The following is a 19,508-nucleotide window of genomic DNA, read 5'->3' on the forward strand; positions in this document are numbered from 1 at the left end:
ATTATAAAGAATGCAATAGTAAAATATTTCTGTCTAAATATTTCTTCACCTTCACACGTTACTTAAAGGTGCAGTAACTTTTTCCTCATTAAAAAAGTTTAACTCCTAAAGACATGAAGTGTAATTTTGCAGTATGTGTAGAAAAGCATGACCACTTACATTAAAATGAAGACTCCAGTCATATCAGTAACCTTATAAAAGCTGTTTTATTCTACATGGAGAGGGTCCGCACATGGGGGCTGCCACGTTAGAATCACACGACCAGCCGAATTCTACTCGCTTAATATTAGTAAACGTCCTGTTATTTGACACTTTCACACATTGATTAAAGTAATCATGGCTGACTGTGAATGCTTAATTTCTATAATGGCATCTGAAATTGAAAACTATTGATTTTAAATGATGCTGCATCCAAGCCGCTATGTGTCAGTGTAAGTCCAAGATGACACAAAGACAAAAGTCACTGAGTGCACCATTAAAGGCTCTCCGATTAAACCCACGAGTCCTTATTTCTCATGAAGAGACCTTTTAGATTCTGTGTTTCTTCATTCTGTCATCTCCAGAAATAGAGTAGGTGGGCATCTCTTCCTCTGTGTCACTGTGTCATTAACACTGTGTATGAACCCACAACGACAAATACCATTTGACATTACACAATCATTAAATGAAAGTGAACCCGGAGCGCTTTGCGCTCACTAAATACCAGGTTTATATTTTCGCAGCAGTTTGGTGCAAACCTCTGTAGATAATTTTTCTTTTTTCTGAAGAATTGTGAGTGGTGCATTCCCATGCAAAAGTAGCCGCCATAATGCTGGGGAGTTGTAAGTGATTGGCGTGCCATTGCTATGCAGTTGCTAATATGTTCTGGGTGGTTGCTTACTGGCAAAGTCAAAAGAGCCTACCCCTCAAGTCTCAATTGCTGGGTTTCCATCCAGCTGTTTTTATGCGAACTGTAAATTTGCGCCTTAGAAATCTTTAATGGACAAGTTTGCTTTTGAGAGGAAACTCTCAAAAAGGTTTATACGCTAGGCAGAGGTGGATTTTTTAAGTCAAAATGTGCATTAAGGTAAAGGTAAACAGTATATTCACAAAACGTTTACATGTTTTGACCATGTGTGCATATATTTCTGCTCCTTCTCACAATAAAGCAATTCTTCAAACATAGCCCTTGACATTTGGAAGTGTCCCAAAGTTGGTCATTAAAGTGTGTCCTCACAATCCACCAGAACAGTTTTGAGCACGGGCGCCCCTAGTTATATGGATATGTCAGCATATATCGGCATAGCAGCCATTTCAGCCCTCTTTATATGAGATATTATACTCATTTTGTGGCTTCTCCTAGCAGCATTTACAATTGCTCCAATACCGCAAATGTAAATCTCCCAGAAGGAAGAAGGTCATTCAGCTTCTCCATCATGACAAGGCGGGCTCCCTCAAGATAATGCAAATGACTTAGTGGATGGAAACACAGCTATGGGTATTTTGGTTCTTTTCTTTACATATGGTCCAGGTTCCTCCTTTAATTTACAGGGATGAAAACTCATGAGGGGCAAAAAAGGTGAGACATTCACTGGTGGCCGTTTTCGGGGGGATATTTATTTTTTTAAAGAATAAGTTATACGCACCAATTCCAGTGATTTTAACAATTTAAGTATAGCAAATTAACAGCACAACTGTGCAGAATTAGCAGCAATAATAAAGGGTATTTTGGTGTGGCTTGCTTCTGTTTCACACAGTTGTTCAGTTTTATTCTGAATTATTGTTCTAATTAGTTCAGTGACCCCTTCTGGAGATGCCACATGGTGGCGACAAATGAGCATCTTATATGCTATGAATGAGTCATTGAATCATTTCGAGTCCTTCACAACTGAAATCTACCCAGAGACTTTATACTAGTGTTTAAGCATTATAAGAACAAAGGAGATCTATAATCTTCCATAAGTTTGTGAATGGCGAGGCACGACTTTTAATTTAAAAGGACAACAATGCTAGTCTAATAATAATGACTTTCACTACTAACCTTCTCCTTTATTAAAATAAGCATGTCTTCAAATCTACTGACTTCAGTAGAATGTTAAGAATTATAAGAAGCAGATCTATCATTTTCCTATAGTATTTAAACTGCTGAGCATGACTTTTATTGACTTTTATTATTGTAGCCCAATAATATCCTAATAATAATAATTAAAAGTTTTAATAATGTCATTTCGTCATTTTAAAGCACCTTTCACATGAGTTGCATCGAGGCATCAATGCTGCGCTTAATGCCAGCGTGAAGTGCTGCTTTGCCCTCCACATGACAAGCGTTGCTGAAAGCGTCACGGAGGGGCAATTTTCCGACGCCAAAGTCGATGAACAACATGCCCCTCTCATTCAGTTGGTTAGTTCATGTACCAGGTCATTCAGTTTGTTTACAAATGAGAAGTTTCACGAATGCCACTTCTTCAGAGCTCTTCACGCCCTATTCCTGTCAGACACAGAATCACTGTGCATACGCTGCTATTGCCAAGCACGCGATTGTCTGTAGCTGTAATCAAGTGATCTATATTTTGCCCATTTTATTGTCCAACGGCATTGAGCAAATTACCTGATTCCTCAGGCCATGCCCATTCCTTAAAATAACAGTAAAAACTAAAATTAGTAGACAAGAAAAAAAAAAAGATGAAAAACTCCCTTATGTAAGGAAAAGCATCTTGGTAAGCAAAATAAAAAAATAAAACAAACAAAAAACAGCCCCTCTGAGACAAAGCCATCTGCCTTTGCTAGGAGTGCATTTCTAAAAATGAATCATCAATCTGCTTTTAAACTATAGTAAACAATTGCATGACTCTAACAGTCTGTTGAAAGGCAGCAACCTACTGTAGAAAATAGGAATCATCCAATGGGGCACTAAAGAAAATAAAATCCATATTGCAAATAAATCAGCACAGAAAAAAAATTCTGGTTACTCTAGGCAGGCCACAGACTGGGCTTTGGCCATGCAGAGAATTGCGTTATAGAAATTTCATCTATTTCACACATGGCAATAAACTCAAACTACCATGAAACAATAAAAAATGCTGACAAAAGATCCACAGTGTCACCCACTGTGTTCTTTGGCAGCTCTGAGGGTTAGTGCTAAAACTTAGTCTTATGTAAGGCCTTTTCATCTAAATCTACATATGATGAGATCACATTATTCTCAAAATAATTGCCTAGAAAAATTCACACTTGCTGAGTGATTATAGAAATCCTCTGAACAATGGAGATTAGAACATATAAATTCTCTCAAAGCTTGCTCTGATAAACTGAAATAATAAGCATGCGCTTTAGCTGTTTTGTCAGACTTTGTAAATTTCATTATAAAAACAAAACAAATATTTTCAAAGCCTCCGCCAGTCTTTGATTCAAAACAAAGAATCTTGGGTTTGAGACATCAGCACTGTAATGAACCCAACAGAGTGAATACAATAACGTGTGATCTTTCAGCAAACACAATGTACATCCAAAGCACAAAAGAACGCGCCTACATCTATACTGATATTTATACGTTTCCTATTTTACTGCAGCACACAAGTGCCACTGAAGGAAGCCTGATTTCTTGAATGCTCTGAATCAGCTGATAAATAATGCATATACATTTATTGATTAATATTTCACTAGGTGAAGGTTGCTTAGGTATTCTTGAGCAGGCCAATAATGCCTTGTGTGATATACATCAGCCTTGGCCAGTGTATTTTCCTGCCACGGACTTAAGGATTCAGAGGGACGTACGTTAGATATTGAATCTGACAGTATGGTATTACGGCTCGTAATAATTTGTGCATCTTACTGCCTCTAATGATACTTGTGGTTATTGGAAATTGAAGGTTAAGTTAATGAGCTGTGGACAGCCATCAGTGCTTCACATCAAGATACAGTATGAGATTCTTAGAAATAATAAAATAGCAAATCACTGGATAAATTTATACATTCCAAGGCTGTGCTGAAGTCTTTGGCTTGCGCCTTTACAAAAGGGCTTTTGGCACAATGCCATCAGAGTAATGCCTTAAGGCAACACAGGTACTAGAAACTTTGAAAAAAAAAAAAAATAAAACAAAATACTAAGCTTTGCACTGTAATAACCTGCCGGCCCTTAACCGTAGCTTCATATACCCTTTGCAGTGTGTCATCCATGTTCTACCTGGTCAGGCATGATAAGATTACAACTCCATCACAGTGCTTGTATTATTCATGGTTTGTTTAGGCACTGTGTATAAAGAGGGTCACCAGCAGATGTTCTGGTTGCCCGTCCCGCTTTGCTAAATTTCCCCTCTGTTGGTCTGTCTGTCATATTCAGTTGGATCAAAGACTCTGTAAGCTTACATACGAGTTAGAACACAAGCAGCATCAAATAAGTAAATAAAATGTACTTATTAATGCTGTGTTCCATTGAACTCGGATGTGGGATATTCCTACGTCATATCTCCAATCTCCGACCATAAAGGCTTTCCATTTCCAGATGCTCTGAAGATGACGTGTAAGGAAACAAAACTGCAACGCTCCCGTTAGCTTAGCAGGTGTTTGACTGTAACCGAAGGCATCTCCTAGCAACCCAACTGATTAACAATGCTGCAATGCTAGCATTTGTGTTACAGGTGTACGATTATGAAAAGAGAGTAGTATAATATACCATGTTTTATACACCTGTTTGCAGTGTGAAGCATTTACCAATGTTTCCATTGATCATGATATAAAAAACAGGGGTGTTGTACTTGCCTTAAAATTAATTTGACCTGTAAGGCGGTTCCAATTCCTTCTATTCATTTTAATAGAAGTGGTCCGTCTCTGGTAAATAGTCTCTGGTTTTACTCTGTAGAACGGTGTAGGGGACACACGGGGAATATCTCATTAACTACAAGACTTGAGTCTGAAGTCCAATTGGACAAATGTTTGTTTTCTGTAGCAGTGGTTTTGTATGTTGGTTTGAAAAAATAAATACACATATTTTCTTGTCTGTAGGTGCATCCCAAAACGCACACTTCTGCACTATTCCACACCATTTTGTAGTGTAGTAGTGTGAGTAGTATGTTAACACTGAAAATGCAGCAAAAAGAAGTCTGCTTTAAGTACTCGGATGATGCACTTTTTCAACCGTCAAAACGGAGTGTGGAATGTTGGACACTTCATGCACTCAGCGCACGCGGCTTACCGTACATAGCAGAAGGGGCAGAGTTACCTGGCTGCGGTGCTGATCTGACAAAACAGTTGTAAATAATGAAGAACGTAGCAGCTAGCGAAACTTCAGCGGATACAGCACCTAACAAATGTGAGTTGAATGCCTTACCATCACCTCACGCTGTGTGAATATGTACGTTGTTTAAGATGGAAGTGTTGAACTGAGGTTGCCTAACGCGCTAAAGCTAGCGGCAAAACATACCATGCTCTTGAAACGTCACTTCCGTCAGCTGTTAAACGGCAAATACTCCCGTTTAGTAAAAACCGTTAAGTGTTTCATTTGGGATGATACTACACTTTGAGAATTCATACACTACATGGCTGAGTGCATTGTATATTTTGTAAGTGCATAGTGTACAGTGTGTCATTTGGGACACAGCTTGTCTCTTTCTTCTGTGCTAGCTTCTACACTACTCCAGCTACTCTGAGAACTTTTGATATTGTTGAATTTTGAATTACATATTGCTTGCTATGTTCCACATTTGTACGTTGCTTTGGATAAAAGCTTCTGCTAAATGACTAAATATAAAGGTGAATGTAAATGTAACCATCTTATTCAAAAATAACATTCTGAATCTTAAATTTGGATATTTTTGGTGAATTTCTTTTTTTTTTTTTCCGACCATCATATTTTTGTAGCATTAAAGTAAACCCAATAAAAACACAATGGAAGGTTGTCACATGTGTTTTAAAGGTTGTAATTTTATACAATTGAGCAATTGCAATATACATTATTGCTGTTTTATGAATCGGTTTGTGCTGTTTAAATTTTACAGAATAGGTTCCCATAGAGTGTGACAACATTCCCCGCAACTGGAGCATGTTATCACAAAAGGTCAATTGTGTGTTAAATGAACTGTATCTTTTTTTCCTGGGAAATAAAAGTGAAAATGTCCAATAGCTTTTTGTGTTTCTGTACAGAAACTGTCAAACTGACTGTCAACATTAAACTTGCCCCATTTATGAGTAAATATCTCAATATACACTGATCAGCCACAACATTAAAACCACCTGCCTAATATTGTGTAGGTCCCCCTCGTGCCACCAAAACAGCGGCAACCCGTATCTCAGAATAGCATTCTGAGATGCTATTCTTCTCTCTGCAATTGTACAGAGCGGTTATCTGCGTTACCATAGACTTTGTCAGTTCGAACCAGTCTGGCCATTCTCTGTTGACCTCTCTCGTCAACAAAGCATTTCCATCCACAGAACTGCCGTAAACTGGATGCTTATTGTTTTTGGCACCATTCTGAGTAAATTCTAGAGACTGTTGCGCGTGCAAATCCCAGGAGATCAGCAGTTACAGAAATACTCAAACTATCCATGCGATTATCAAATCAGCCAATCGTGTGGCAGCAGTGCAGTGCATAAAATCATGCAGATATGGGTCAGGAGCTTCAGTTAATGTTCACATCAACCATCAGAATGGGGAAAAAATGTATCTCAGTGATTTGGAGTGTGGCATGATTGTTGGTGCCAGATGGGCTGGTTTGAGTATTTCTGTAACTGCTGATCTCCTGGGATTTTCACACACAACAGTCTCTAGAATTTACTCAGAATGGTGCCAAAAACAAAAAACATCCAGTGAGCAGCAGTTCTGTGGACGGAAACGCCTTGTTGATGAGAGAGGACAACAGAGAATGGCCAGACTGGTTCAAACTGACAATGTCTACAGTAACTCAGATAACCGCTCTGTACAATTGTGGTGAGAAGAATATCATCTCAGAATGCTATTCAGAGATGCGGGTTGACGCTGTTTTGGCGACACGAGAGGGACCTACACAATATTAGGCAGGTGGTTTTAATGTTGTGGCTGATCGGTGTATATACATTTTTCTCTCTTTCTAAGTGGTGATTGTTTTCGCAGTTAGCATGGCTTTCTTCATGAGATATGTGTATCTTTTTAATTGTATTTGTTGAAAAGCTGAAAGACCACTGCTAATGAAGTATTTACACTACAAACACCCTTCATTAAGACGTGAAAATAATAGATGTGTTGACTGTAGGATGCTTGCTGCATTAGGTAAACGTGCATAAAACAACAAATCTGACCTAAAGCTGCAAATCATGACGTTAAAAAAAGCGTTAAAAAAACAAGGGGATGGTAAACCTTTCTAATACGCGTATACTACGCACACTCCACATGCAAAATATCAAGACCAACAAAGATAGTGTTGAGAGGGTCTCTCTTCAGATGTTACGTTCACTCTGACATCATGGTAGCTCCACAACCTTTAAAGAGTCGGTAAAAAAATACAATAGGAAAACCACAGAAGGCTCTCAGTGTGGAATGATAACGACTAACTAACCGCTTCTCCTGTCAGAGCACGACGGAGCTTCTTCCCGACGCTCATTGCTGGGAGTCAAAGCAGCAGCAGTCACGTGACAGCAGCGAGGGCTCAGGCTGAGAGAAAGCGCTTCATTCGCCATACTGTGTTTTGTGCCATAACGCATTTTTCTCGCAACATTTTACTCCCACTCGGTGAGTACGTTTTCAGGCCTTTTTGTAACCCTTTTTGTCTTTTCAATTGCTCTTTTTATTTTTCTCTCTCCTCTTGCTGGGGTTTGAACGTTGACATTTGAAAAAGTGGTGTTTTTAGGCGTTTTTCGATCCGTGCCTCAAGTTTTTAGTATGCAGTGATTCCTATCGGGGCTATTCAGTACTGAGCGACACTGGCCAAATACGTGCTTGCAGTCGTGTCGAATCATGCAACTGGTTTTTAAATCGCCTTGGCTGTGCCATTTTTACGTATACGATACTAGTGGTTTTTAAATATTTTTCTTTCTTTTTTTTTCTTTTTTTTTTTTCTTTTTGTTGTTCTCTACCATAGACTTTTGCTGTAGATATGCTTTGCTTGTATTTTCCGGTGTTGTTCATGAGAGTTTTGTAATTTTGATGCCATCGAGAGAGCGAAGCATTTGCTTTTATTTTGGTCCGTCTTTTCTTTACCGAAAAAAGTCATTTTCAGACGTGGTGACATTTTAATGCCCAAACTTTTCTTGCAGCTTACCTATCACGTTTGTTTATTTTTGTTTTTTCTTTCATTTTTTTTTTTTTTTTTTTTTTTTTTAAATGCCTTTTCATTTTAAGGTGAAATGATTTTTTGGATGTTATCATTTTTTCACGTAGATGATGCAAATGATGTGGTTTATGTGAAGGGAATAATTGTTTCTTTGGGGGAAATATCAGTGCATCTTTGCTTTCAACGAAGATGAACAGACGATTCTCCTTTGCAGGTATATAAGGACAAGAACTGAAAACCTTACAGCATATTTATGTTTGCAATAAAAGCAAGGCAATTTTGAAATGTTAATCTGTGAACGATGTATTCTTTGGCTTTGAGGCTGATCATCCAATTCACATCTGTAGTGTTACTTGTTCTGCTTGGATCCTCTGTAAAACATCCATAGATAACAATAACTGGTATGAAAAAAATAAAATAAAATAAAGTATCCTATAGTTACGTTCTCCAACAATGTTTTGAATTTGGTGTTTGGAAGATACTTGGGATTCTAAACCTTAAAGCAATATGCATACTGTTCTATCATACCTGAGGGCAGGTACATGGACACACAGAGATCATTTTGTCGCAAGTAAATAAAATTTAAACCACAACACTGAATAAAATCTTCATAAACACAGGTAGATGTCTCATGACACAGATGGAAACGTGCTCACAACGATTAGAATATAAAACTGTCTTTTTAGGGTCTCTTAGTATAGATGTTGTATGCTGTATTTTTCAGCACCACGGACAGTGAATGGGTTAACATAGCATCTCTACACTTTACATTTGTAAATTTGCTATTATGTACAGCAGGGAACCTATTGTAAATCATATAGAGTTGTTCAGGTTGTAGTCCAAACACCCGGAAGGCTAATTCGCCATTGGTTCCCTTGCAATTTTCCGATTTTTCAACTTATGAGTAAATTAAGGTTTGTAGTGAACATTACTTGACGAGATGTGGACATTTTGTTCTACGACATAAATTACACACAGTCATACCTCAAATGTGAATTTTAAAGTCCTATTGAAATGCATACTTAAAAAACAAAACAAAACACACGGTGCCTTCAAAATTCACAACTGTGTGTGTAATTTATGTTGTAGAACAAAATGTCCACATATCGTCACGTAATGTTCACCACAAACCTTATTTTACTTATAAGTTCAAAAACCCCATAATAAAAACTCATAGGAAAATCCAGAGGGAACCCATGGTGAATTAGGTTCGATACAAGTTAGGCTAAATCGACTGCATTTATGGCATAATGTTGATTACCACAAAAACTAATCAACCCTCTTTTTATTTACGCAAAAAATCGTGTGCATCCAGGTACAGTAAGTTACTTTACAATAAAAGTAAACCAGGGACAATTCACAGACCGTTAAAAATACACAATGCTTCAAAAGTGTATATACGGGTTTATACATGTAAACAGGAATCTAATGTGATAAAATCACTTGATAACCTTGTCTGTGTAAAGTATATCCAATATATTAACTTCATCGTCATGACGAAGTAACGCGGGTAAACCCTGTACACCCAGTAACTTTACGGTAGGTAGGTGACATAACTTCCGTGTTTACATGAAGCTGATTGGGTAGTTTGCCAGACAGTCATTTTATATCAGCAGTGTTGTCTGCATACGTTTATGATGTCCATCGAGGAAAACCAACCAGAAACATTCTAAATAAAAATCCATCTGCTAGGTGTTATTTACCTGACAACAGGTGCGTGACGACACTTTTTGTTGATGTTCTAGCGCCACCTACAGGAAATAACATTGGTGAGTAATAACACATTCCTTTTTAATGGAAGTCAGTCCATTCTGCGGCCACATTTGGAACGTTCCCGTGCAGCTATTTTCTATTGATACAAGCGGTATGAAAGTACAGCTCCTATTTACTTGAATGGGGAAAGACCGAAATCTCTAAAAAGTGCTGGTCAAGATTATGGTCAAAGGACATTTTTAAAATCAGAAGTAAAATTTGACAAACAGTGGTGTCATAAATTGTGCTTCTTTACCTCAGACCACGCTATTTTCCTGGCTGGTTTAGTTAATGCGCATACACGTTCTTGAGTTGAATTATAGGTGATGTCTGTATCTAAAAGGTGATTGGTTCTTTTACCTGTAAGGCGGAACTTTAGTTTCTACATCCTACAAAAATGCAGATTTAGACAACTTTACAGGTCAAATATTACACTCTTTTTTTAAACTAAATAATTCATTTAAAGGGATAATGCACCCAAATATTAAAATGTTCTCATCATTTACTCACCCTCATGCCATCCCAAATTAGTTCTTTCCTCTGCTGAACACAAAAAAAGATTTTTATAAGAATATTTCAGCTCTGTTGGTCCATAAAATGCATGGTGAATGGTGACCAGACCTTTGAAGCTCCAAAAATCAAACAAATGCCACATAAAAGTAATCCATATGACTCCAGTGATTAAATCCATGTATTCAGAAGGGATATGATAGGCCTGGGTGAGAAACAGATCAATATTTAAGTCCTTAAATATCCAATTTCACTTTCAAAATGTGAAAGAACATGAAAGTGGTAGTGAAATTGGAGATTTACAGTAAAAAAAGAACTTAAATATTGATCTGTTTCTCACCCACACCTATCATATCCCTTCTGAAGACATGGATTAAATCACTGTAGTCATATGGATTACTTCTATGTGGCCTTTATGTGATTCTTGGAGCTTCAAAGGTCTGGTCACCATTCATTTTCATTGTGAGGACCAACGGAGCTGAGATATTCAAAAAATCTTTGTTTGTGTTCTGCATAAGTAAGAAAGTCATACACATTTGGAATGCTATGAGGGTGAGTAAATGATGAGAGAATTTTCATTTTTTGGTGAACTATCCCTTTAAGTATGTATTTAAGCAAAATAATTTAGCTTTTTAAACTCTCTGAATGCTGGCACCATTTACTTTCATTGTAAGTGTCTTATTTTTCACCTTGATTTTTGCTAGAAAATTGTGGCATGAGTCAAAATAATTTTTATTTATGGCAATCAACATTATGCAACAAATACTATAGAACTTAAAGCTATTTTACCGAATAATTAAAATTCTGTTGCAATTTAGCTGCTCATCATTTTGTTGTTCCAAACCCATGTGACTTTCTTTCTTTTGTGGAACACAATAGGAGAAATTTTAAAGAATGTTGATGCTTTTTTTCCCATACAATAAAAGTCAAAGGTGACTGAAGCTATCAGTCCCTAACATGCTGCCCAGTATCTCCTTTTCTGCTTCACAGTAGAAAGAAAGTTCTGTTTGGAGCAACACGAAGGTGAGTATCCTAAATGGTGACAAAATGTTGCTTGTATTGAAAAAAAAAAAAAAAAATCCCTTGTATTGAACCTGGAATGTTCCTTTAACCTTTTCTTGTAATCAGATTTCTTGTTTTCTGTAAGAATTATGCACTCATGTGACTGCTTTCATATACTTCCCAAATAAGAGACACACCAGTGACAGCAAGAGTTTGTAAAACCTGTGTTTGGGTGTGTATTAAAGGTTATCATTTTGTGTACCAAACAGGCTGCATAACACAAATCAGTTGTTTTGCTGTTTTTTCTTCATTCCTGGGCTGCACCTACATTATTGCAGTTAGTCCCTAGAATATCTCGAGTTGCTGTCTTAATGTGGGCCACACTAGTTATTGTGAAGGTACTGGGAGTTACGCAGGGAACCGCAGCATTGAGATGTACATGGCGTGCGTTGAAAGGTTCCTCTGCTGCATTGATAAATGTCTCTTTCTCTGTCATCCCTCCAGCTGGGTGTTATGATACCCGCTGTTACGTCCTGCGGTGTCGTCTCAGCCCTCCAGGCAATTTTCCCCTGTTATCTGGGCGTTGCACATGAGAGGTATAAATGAGGGTTGAGAAATATGATAGCTCATGTGTGGAGATGGCTTTGCGCTCATGAATAAAACATTCCACTGCTAGTAAAGGATTGTTTACACTGGACATGTGCCCACCATCAGAGTACAGCTGGACTTTGTTTGAGTGTGTAACAAAGGGCTGACTAACTTAGCAGCAGTACTTTGGGTCATTTTAGGTGTGTCTCTTGTTAGTTGATTTGAGGCATCCTGACATCTCTTCTACTCTGTCTGATCTCCTTAGAAAGATATTGCCATGTTACTGATAGCGGTTGACTGCTTTCAGTCATTATAACCATCGGGATGCTCTTTATCCAGAGGAATTTGCAAGGATGTCCCACTCTCAGAGTCTCATACCGCCAAAGCAACTAGACGTAAAGGATCAGAGTTAAATCCCCTTTGAACTGCAGTCTCTGATCTGTCACAGGAGAAAAAAGAGGCCCAGTTAGTGAAATGGGACATGTTAGAATATAAAAACAGACATAGGCAATTGAAACCAAACAGGTTATATTCTGTTCAGTTGTTTTCAGTGACATTTGTATTGTAAGATCTTTTTTTTGTTCACTCAAAAATGATAATTCTCTCATCATTTACTCACCCTTATGCTGTCTCAAACTCATGTGACTTTCTTTCTTATGCGGAACACAAAGTAAGATTTTTTGAAGAATATATCAGTTGTTTTAGTCCATACAATGCAAGTCAAAGGGGTCCAAAACTTTCAAGCTCCAAAAAGGACATAAAGTCAGCATAAAGGTAATCCATACGACTCCAGTGGTTTTATCAATGCCTTCTGAAGCTATACGATTGGTTTTGTATGGCACAATTGAACTCCTTTTTCATTATAAATCTTTACATCAGAAGTCTCCTTAGAGTGTTCATGAGAGAAGCATGATTACAATTCCTTGTGCTAACCATTAAACTACTTGAGTCATATGGATTACCTTTATGCTGCCTTTATGTCCTTTTTGGAGCTCGAAAATTTTGGATCCTATTGACTTGCATTGTATGGACAAAAGAAAAGATGTCATACGAGTTTGAGACGGCATAAGGGTAAATGATGAGACAATGATCATTTTTGAGTGAACTATTACTTTAAAATAATTGTATTTGTTGTTTTATTTTGAAAGTCATAACTAATGGAGTTAATTAACAAAGGTTCGGGAGGAGCATGTTAATTTTAATCTGACAAATCACAGCCACGAGCAGGAGTATATAAGCCGCTGCTTACCTGATTCCTGTGACAACTCTACTGACATCCCACCTCCACCCCATCTCCACCTATTCTCTAGATCCATTATCTAAATAAGTAAAGTCCGGAGGGGTAATCAGGACTCGAGTCGAGCTCCGAGCACTCCAGTATACGGACAGCAAGCCAAATACGTTTACTGCTTCATCACAAAATTACATTAACATACAAACTACTGAATGTGTGGTTTTAAATCAATATATAATGTCACTCGCAACCTATTTTACTTCCATAATGTGGCATATTTCAGAGTTAAACAGAATAGAGGGCGGGTCTTAAGTTTTATTGTTCGGTAGTTGATTGGATCCTAAAAAAAAAAAAAATCTTCTTCCATACCAGAATGGTGGCAAATCTAAAAATAAGTCTACGGTCAATTATAGAAACGCCACTGAAAACCCACTTTTGAGGAGGGAGATGAAATCCAGATGACTGGGACATGGAGGCTGTAGGTGAAGTTCACCCTCAAGAGCATCTCAATGGGATTGTATCCCAGTGGTAATGCTTCTTTTTCAAATCTGTCATTATTTACTATTATTGCTGTAACCTTTATTACATTGGCACTAAATTGCTGTGGTAAAAATTGGCAAGATTTTTTAAAAGCTGCATTTCCTAGAACAGTAGTCTAAAGCAGTGTCTAAATAGCTATCAGGCTGTGGGTTAACATTATTTTCCCCATCTACATGGCCTAGGTGATGTCATCCAAAATGGAGAGTCATTTCAGGGGCGGAGCAACTTATTCCATTTTGAACTTTTCCAGGCCTCCAGACTAAAATGACTACAGAGTCTAGGGCTGGGTATTGATACAGATTTCCTGATTCAATTAGATTCCGATTAGATTCTATATTGATTCATACTGTATGTGTATATTTAAGTTATAATGTCCCTTTTGCTTACATATAAAATAAATTATGTCTCAGCTAATGCTGTTAATTATACAGGGAACCTTCTAACTAGGTACAATATGAAAATATTAATTTTACTAATGATATTTTATTAGTTTTTCATAATTTTGGTGACATTTTGTCTATTAAAAAAATAACAAATACATGTGTTCAATCAATTAACAAGACAAAATATTTCATACATAATTTTTTTGCAAGTAAAAGATCGATCTTGGGATTTAAGAATTTATATAGAGATCATTCAAATGAAGATCGCGATGCATCGGAAAATCGATATATTTACCCACTCCAAATGGAGCCATTGGTTCCTAAACTGAAACATTTCAGGGACAAATGGCTGTTTTATAGTTTTAAATATATATACTAGAGTCTAAACTGAATGAAATACCGGAGGCGGTTTATTGCGCTACCAAAATCCCAATAATAACCAGAAAGAAAAAAGATGAAAAAAAAAAAAAAAGATTTGGTACATAACACTGGAGTTATAAACGAGCCTGAAATATACCTGGGACTCTTTTTTTAAAATGTCTGAGCTCCCAGGTACTCTCACAAACAGATAAGGGAAACAAAATATGAACTCTTACAATCATTTACAATGTTTTACAATATAAACACTACAAAGTGAACATTTTCATGTAACACAATAAACAGTAATTCATCAGCAGTGGATCGTATGTTATAAATGTCTGGTATTCCAGTTATCCAAAAGTCATTTGTGAACTCACTGACGGCTGATTCACTGTATGATTTAAACTGCCAATCTGAACTGCAGTGTTCAAACCCGTTTCACAAATCATTTTGTCGGATTTATTAAAAAGACCTGGTTCAAAAGACTCACCTTAACAGAAATGTTTTGTCGAGTTTGCAACCATTAGTCAGTCTGGTGCCCTGTTTTCTTTTTCTTAGGAATAACATTTCATGGTGAACCATTTACAGTAAGACCAGAAACGTGTATAAAAGTAAAAGTGTCCAGTTTTAATTTCATGTTGACTAAGATTAAACATGCACATGTACTTTCTCAGTGTGAAAAGTCATAGACGTTTAAACAGTCAGATTCTAAGTGATATTCTGATGAATAGCTACAAGCTTCCATAGCTTGCATGCTTAGACTCATATTCTAATTAACAAATATTTATATTGATGTAGGACATAAATGCCTTTAAGTTCACATTGAGCTTATTTCTTACCATGGCCATATCTTCATAGCAAGCAGAATTAGATAAAAGCTTTCTCTCTCTCTAAAGGACTCTACCCTCTCATGGACCCCTGAAGAGATAAACTGCTCACCCTTGGCAGTGAGCACCAGGCTTTCAAAAGCTCAGAGGAGAATGTTTGCATTTTCTGAGCTGTAGATTTGATAAATGAGAGAATTTGTCATTAAATAATCATATTCTGAACAATCCAAACCATTTCTGAAGAACAAGGGCAATCTGGTGGAGTTTTTAAGTGCCAGTTAAAGCATTTGACTTATGACACAGCCCTTAAGCGGAACCTCTTCAGTGACATCTGCTCCACTAACTTTTCCAATTAAATTGTTTGGTTAACCTTGATGATATTCTGAGCTTCAGCCAATCATTAGAATGAGCTCACTGAAATGATCAAATCAGAGATTACTGGTGTTAAATATGTTGATCAAATCTGTACCAGAGGGAGCATTTGAAGTCAACATGAAATAAAAATGTATATACTTTCTTGATACTCTTTTTGAAATGAACAATCTTTTATCAAAATTTAATGATTTGCTTTGCCTCTAGAATGACTTTCCTTTTAGGCTGAATACTCCATTTCACTCTGAAAAAATGTTAAATCACAAAAGTGAAATGGGTTGTAAATACTGACTTTATGTTGACTTTAAGTTAACATAGAAAACTTCTGAAAAAGCTGCTCAGTGATGGAGTTTGTTTGCAAAGACATGAAAGCATTGCTTGCCAAGCTATGCCCTCTCAGTTATCTTTTAACTTATTTTATTGCAAACATACTTAGAGTTTTTAACTTATCATGTATTAATACCACAATTTATCATAAGACATATCTTTCATCTTATATTATTATCATGTTAAAACCTATTTTTTCTTGTGTCTTCACGTTCTATATTTCCTCGTAACTCCAAACGCTGCTTCAGAGGTTACCGAGCTCATTCTGCAGCGAACAAAATGTTTTTTTACAGCATGTTTAGGTTGACAGCAGGTTAATAGGCTGGACGGACTGATGGCTCTAAGGGGCATCAGTTTAATAAGTGTGTGGTCCGATCTGCAGTTTAATCCTGTCCCCGACTCGCAGCTGAAGACTCTGTGCTGTTAGCCAGTCAGCAGAGTTCAGCCTGTTATATGAATCTGCCTTTCTAAAGTTTAAGAGTTCTCTTTGGGCACTGTGAGAAGGAATATTCCATCTTTCTTTCTCTCTAAGTGTGTGTGTGTGTGTGTGTGTCCAAGTTTGCACATTAAAATGGGACTTGGCACTAATTGCCTGGGTTCTGTCCCGTTTATTCTGTTATGTCCTTGGAAAGAATAATTAAAATCAGCAAGATGGCACAGAAAGTTTTGCTGGCTGCCGTTTTATTTATTTATTTTTTATTTTTTTTTCAGGGGTAATTTATTTTTTACTCTGACAAGTAGCTCAATAGACAATAATTTTTGCACTTTTTTATTTAAATAAAAAAAATGACAATAGTCTTGTACTTTATATTGTAAATCATTTCTTATCATTTACCACCTAATCTGTTACGTTTTCTTGCACAGTCTACCCTTTTCTTCTTAGTTGGCATTTTCAGATGAAGCTTTTTTCTTTGAAGGTCTACCTACATTGCCAACATCACAGAGTCATCTCTGCACTGTTGCAGATGAAACTGTTGTTTGGCATGTACTAGTCATTGAAGCTGCCAGTTTAGGATCTGTGAGGAATCTATTTCTCAAACCAGAGACGCTGACATACTTGTCTTCTTGTTGTTGTGCATCTGGTACATCCACTTCCCCCTCAATCGTGTTAGATCCAGTTTGATTTCTTCTTTCAATTGACAGTATCGCATGGAATAGCCTTTATCTCTCAAAAGAACAATAAGCTGATGCATTTCTAGATAGACTTGTTTCTGTTTGGCCATTTTTAAAACCAAAATTTTACTTGCAAGTGTAAAATGACTTGCAAGACATGCAAGTGTACTCAATACCTCAGCAACTGAAAAAAGACACTGTATTATGATTTCCATACTTAATTAAGTAGCACAACCATTTTCAACAGTTCTAACAAAAGGTTAAACAAAAAATGTTTCTTGAGTAACAGGTAAGCACTTTAGAGTATTCATTATTTTCTTAGTAGGCTGGAGGAATAAGTACTGAAAATCACTGCTAAAAATCAGCGGTAAAAAATCAATTTTAATATAAACAAAAATATAAAACAGTTATTTTAACCCTTTAAGTTCTGAAGGTGTTTTTAAAGATTTTCTGTTTCGATGGCATGCCCAAAATTAAAGGCTTATAACCAGGGCTTGACATTAACTTTTTGGCTCACTGGCCACTGTGGCTAGTGGTATTCCAAAGTAACTAGCCACTCAGCGTTTTCACTAGCCAAAATCCCCTGCAACACAAAAACTGATAAAGGTAACTGGAGATAGTTACAGCTGCATGCATTTCTTTGGACATTTTATTTGAACGAGAATTATATGAGTTCAGCAGGATGCAGGCCTAATGATGTAAGTCACCTTTATATCTGAAGACAAACATGGCCAGTTAGAACAGGAGGAAAACTGTCAATAATTTGTCCATTTGTCCATGAAAGTCCAGATGGTTACCCCTTTAACCATTCTAAATTGTACTTGCCTTCATGAAAGTTTACCATTGGGTCTACCATTATTTAACAGTGCCATGGTAATGAAGACCATGGATGGCTACACATTATTACTGTGATTAAGCTAATGTAGAAAGTCATTCTTAAAAAATAAACTATAGTATTTGAAAAGACTAATAGCCTAAACACATTTAGAAAGTTTTAACTAAAACTTTCACAGTAATATTTTCATTGAGTACAAAAAGAGATGTTAGATTGATTAAACTCAGTCACCATTAAATTTCATTGCACCTTTTTCCATAAATGGAAAAATACATGAATCTTTTTTTCCATTCATAGAAGAAAGAAAGTCCTGTGAATTTGGATCAAGATAAAGGAGCGGAAATTATGACAGAATAATATTCATAAATTAAGTCTTATATATATTCACCCTAATTGATTTAATATGCATCTACACCAGATACCAGTTAGTGTTACTGCATTAAAAACATTTTAGTTTGGATGATTGTGTATTTTAAAAACCTTGTAATCGATGTTGTTTCACACTGTTGTCTCTTTACCTCGCCAGTGCTGTTTAATGTCAGGGCTGTCTGGCAGTTTGAGAGGTTCAACTTCTCTCAGTAGAATTCAAATGCATCACATCAGTTTTGGGGTCTTTGCCATCTGCCGCGACATCGAAGCCTGACTGAATCACTCAGGTTTTGCTCTGTGCTGAGCTCCGGCTCTATCTCTGGAACACACTGATGTGAGCAGCGCGGTTCACGCGAAAGCACGCTTCATTCGCCCCACGAAGATGCGTTTGTCAGATGTGAGAAGCATATTTACTGCTTATAAGGCGCTGAATGCAAGATGAATACAATTCAATTTGCTTAGTCTGCGGCCACACGCCAAAGTGGCTAGTAAGGGTGATGGAGTTACCCGCCAAACCCGATTTCTACCCGCATTTGGCGGGTTGGTGAGAAGCCCTGCTTATGACTCAAAAACCAAAGAGGGTCAATTGTTTGATATCATTTTAAAGAAATTTTTTTTTTTATGATATAGATTATGATAAATTATGAGACTCTCAGCCTAAGAAACTGCTTAAAAATCACAAAAAACCTTGAGCCAAAAGTTAACTTTTGAGGTAGCTCCATGTTTGTTTTGTTCCCAATCATGTCACCTGTAATTGATTAAAATTTTGTGTTGATACAACAAAGCAATCAAAAGTTATAGCATTACAAATATAATTTATCCTAGTGTCCAAAAACGTCTCTAAGTGTCCAAAATCCTCTCCGAACAAATAAAACATAATAAACTGTACATAAAAACTAATTACACATGCAGATACAACAATGACAAAAGGTATGTTCTCTCTCCAAAGCATGCAGGCATGAGTAACGAGATCTCATTCAGTTCCATTCTGTGTCATTTGAGCCATCATTGAGTCTGTGTCATGTACTTGGCGCCATCTCCTGGTGGCCATTTGTAATTGCAGTGAAAGATCCTCTC

At 36.9% G+C, this 19,508-nt stretch overlaps 1 protein-coding gene across 3 annotated transcripts in view; it reads left to right on the forward strand.

Annotated features, from left to right (window-relative positions):
* Positions 1 to 7,519: 7,519 nt before the first annotated feature.
* Positions 7,520 to 19,508, forward strand: part of LOC127431819 (RNA-binding Raly-like protein) — a 195,985-nt gene continuing 183,996 nt past the window's right edge. For 2 of the 3 annotated variants that reach the window (XM_051682390.1, XM_051682391.1), the window contains exon 1: positions 7,520 to 8,433. The gene's annotated coding sequence lies outside the window, so the exon portion shown is untranslated. The remainder of the gene's footprint in view (positions 8,434 to 19,508) is intronic. The other variant, XM_051682394.1, reaches the window with a different exon arrangement.

The sequence above is a fragment of the Myxocyprinus asiaticus genome, chromosome 41 (assembly GCF_019703515.2).
Source record: "Myxocyprinus asiaticus isolate MX2 ecotype Aquarium Trade chromosome 41, UBuf_Myxa_2, whole genome shotgun sequence".
In the NCBI taxonomy this organism is placed as follows: Eukaryota; Metazoa; Chordata; class Actinopteri; order Cypriniformes; family Catostomidae; genus Myxocyprinus; species Myxocyprinus asiaticus.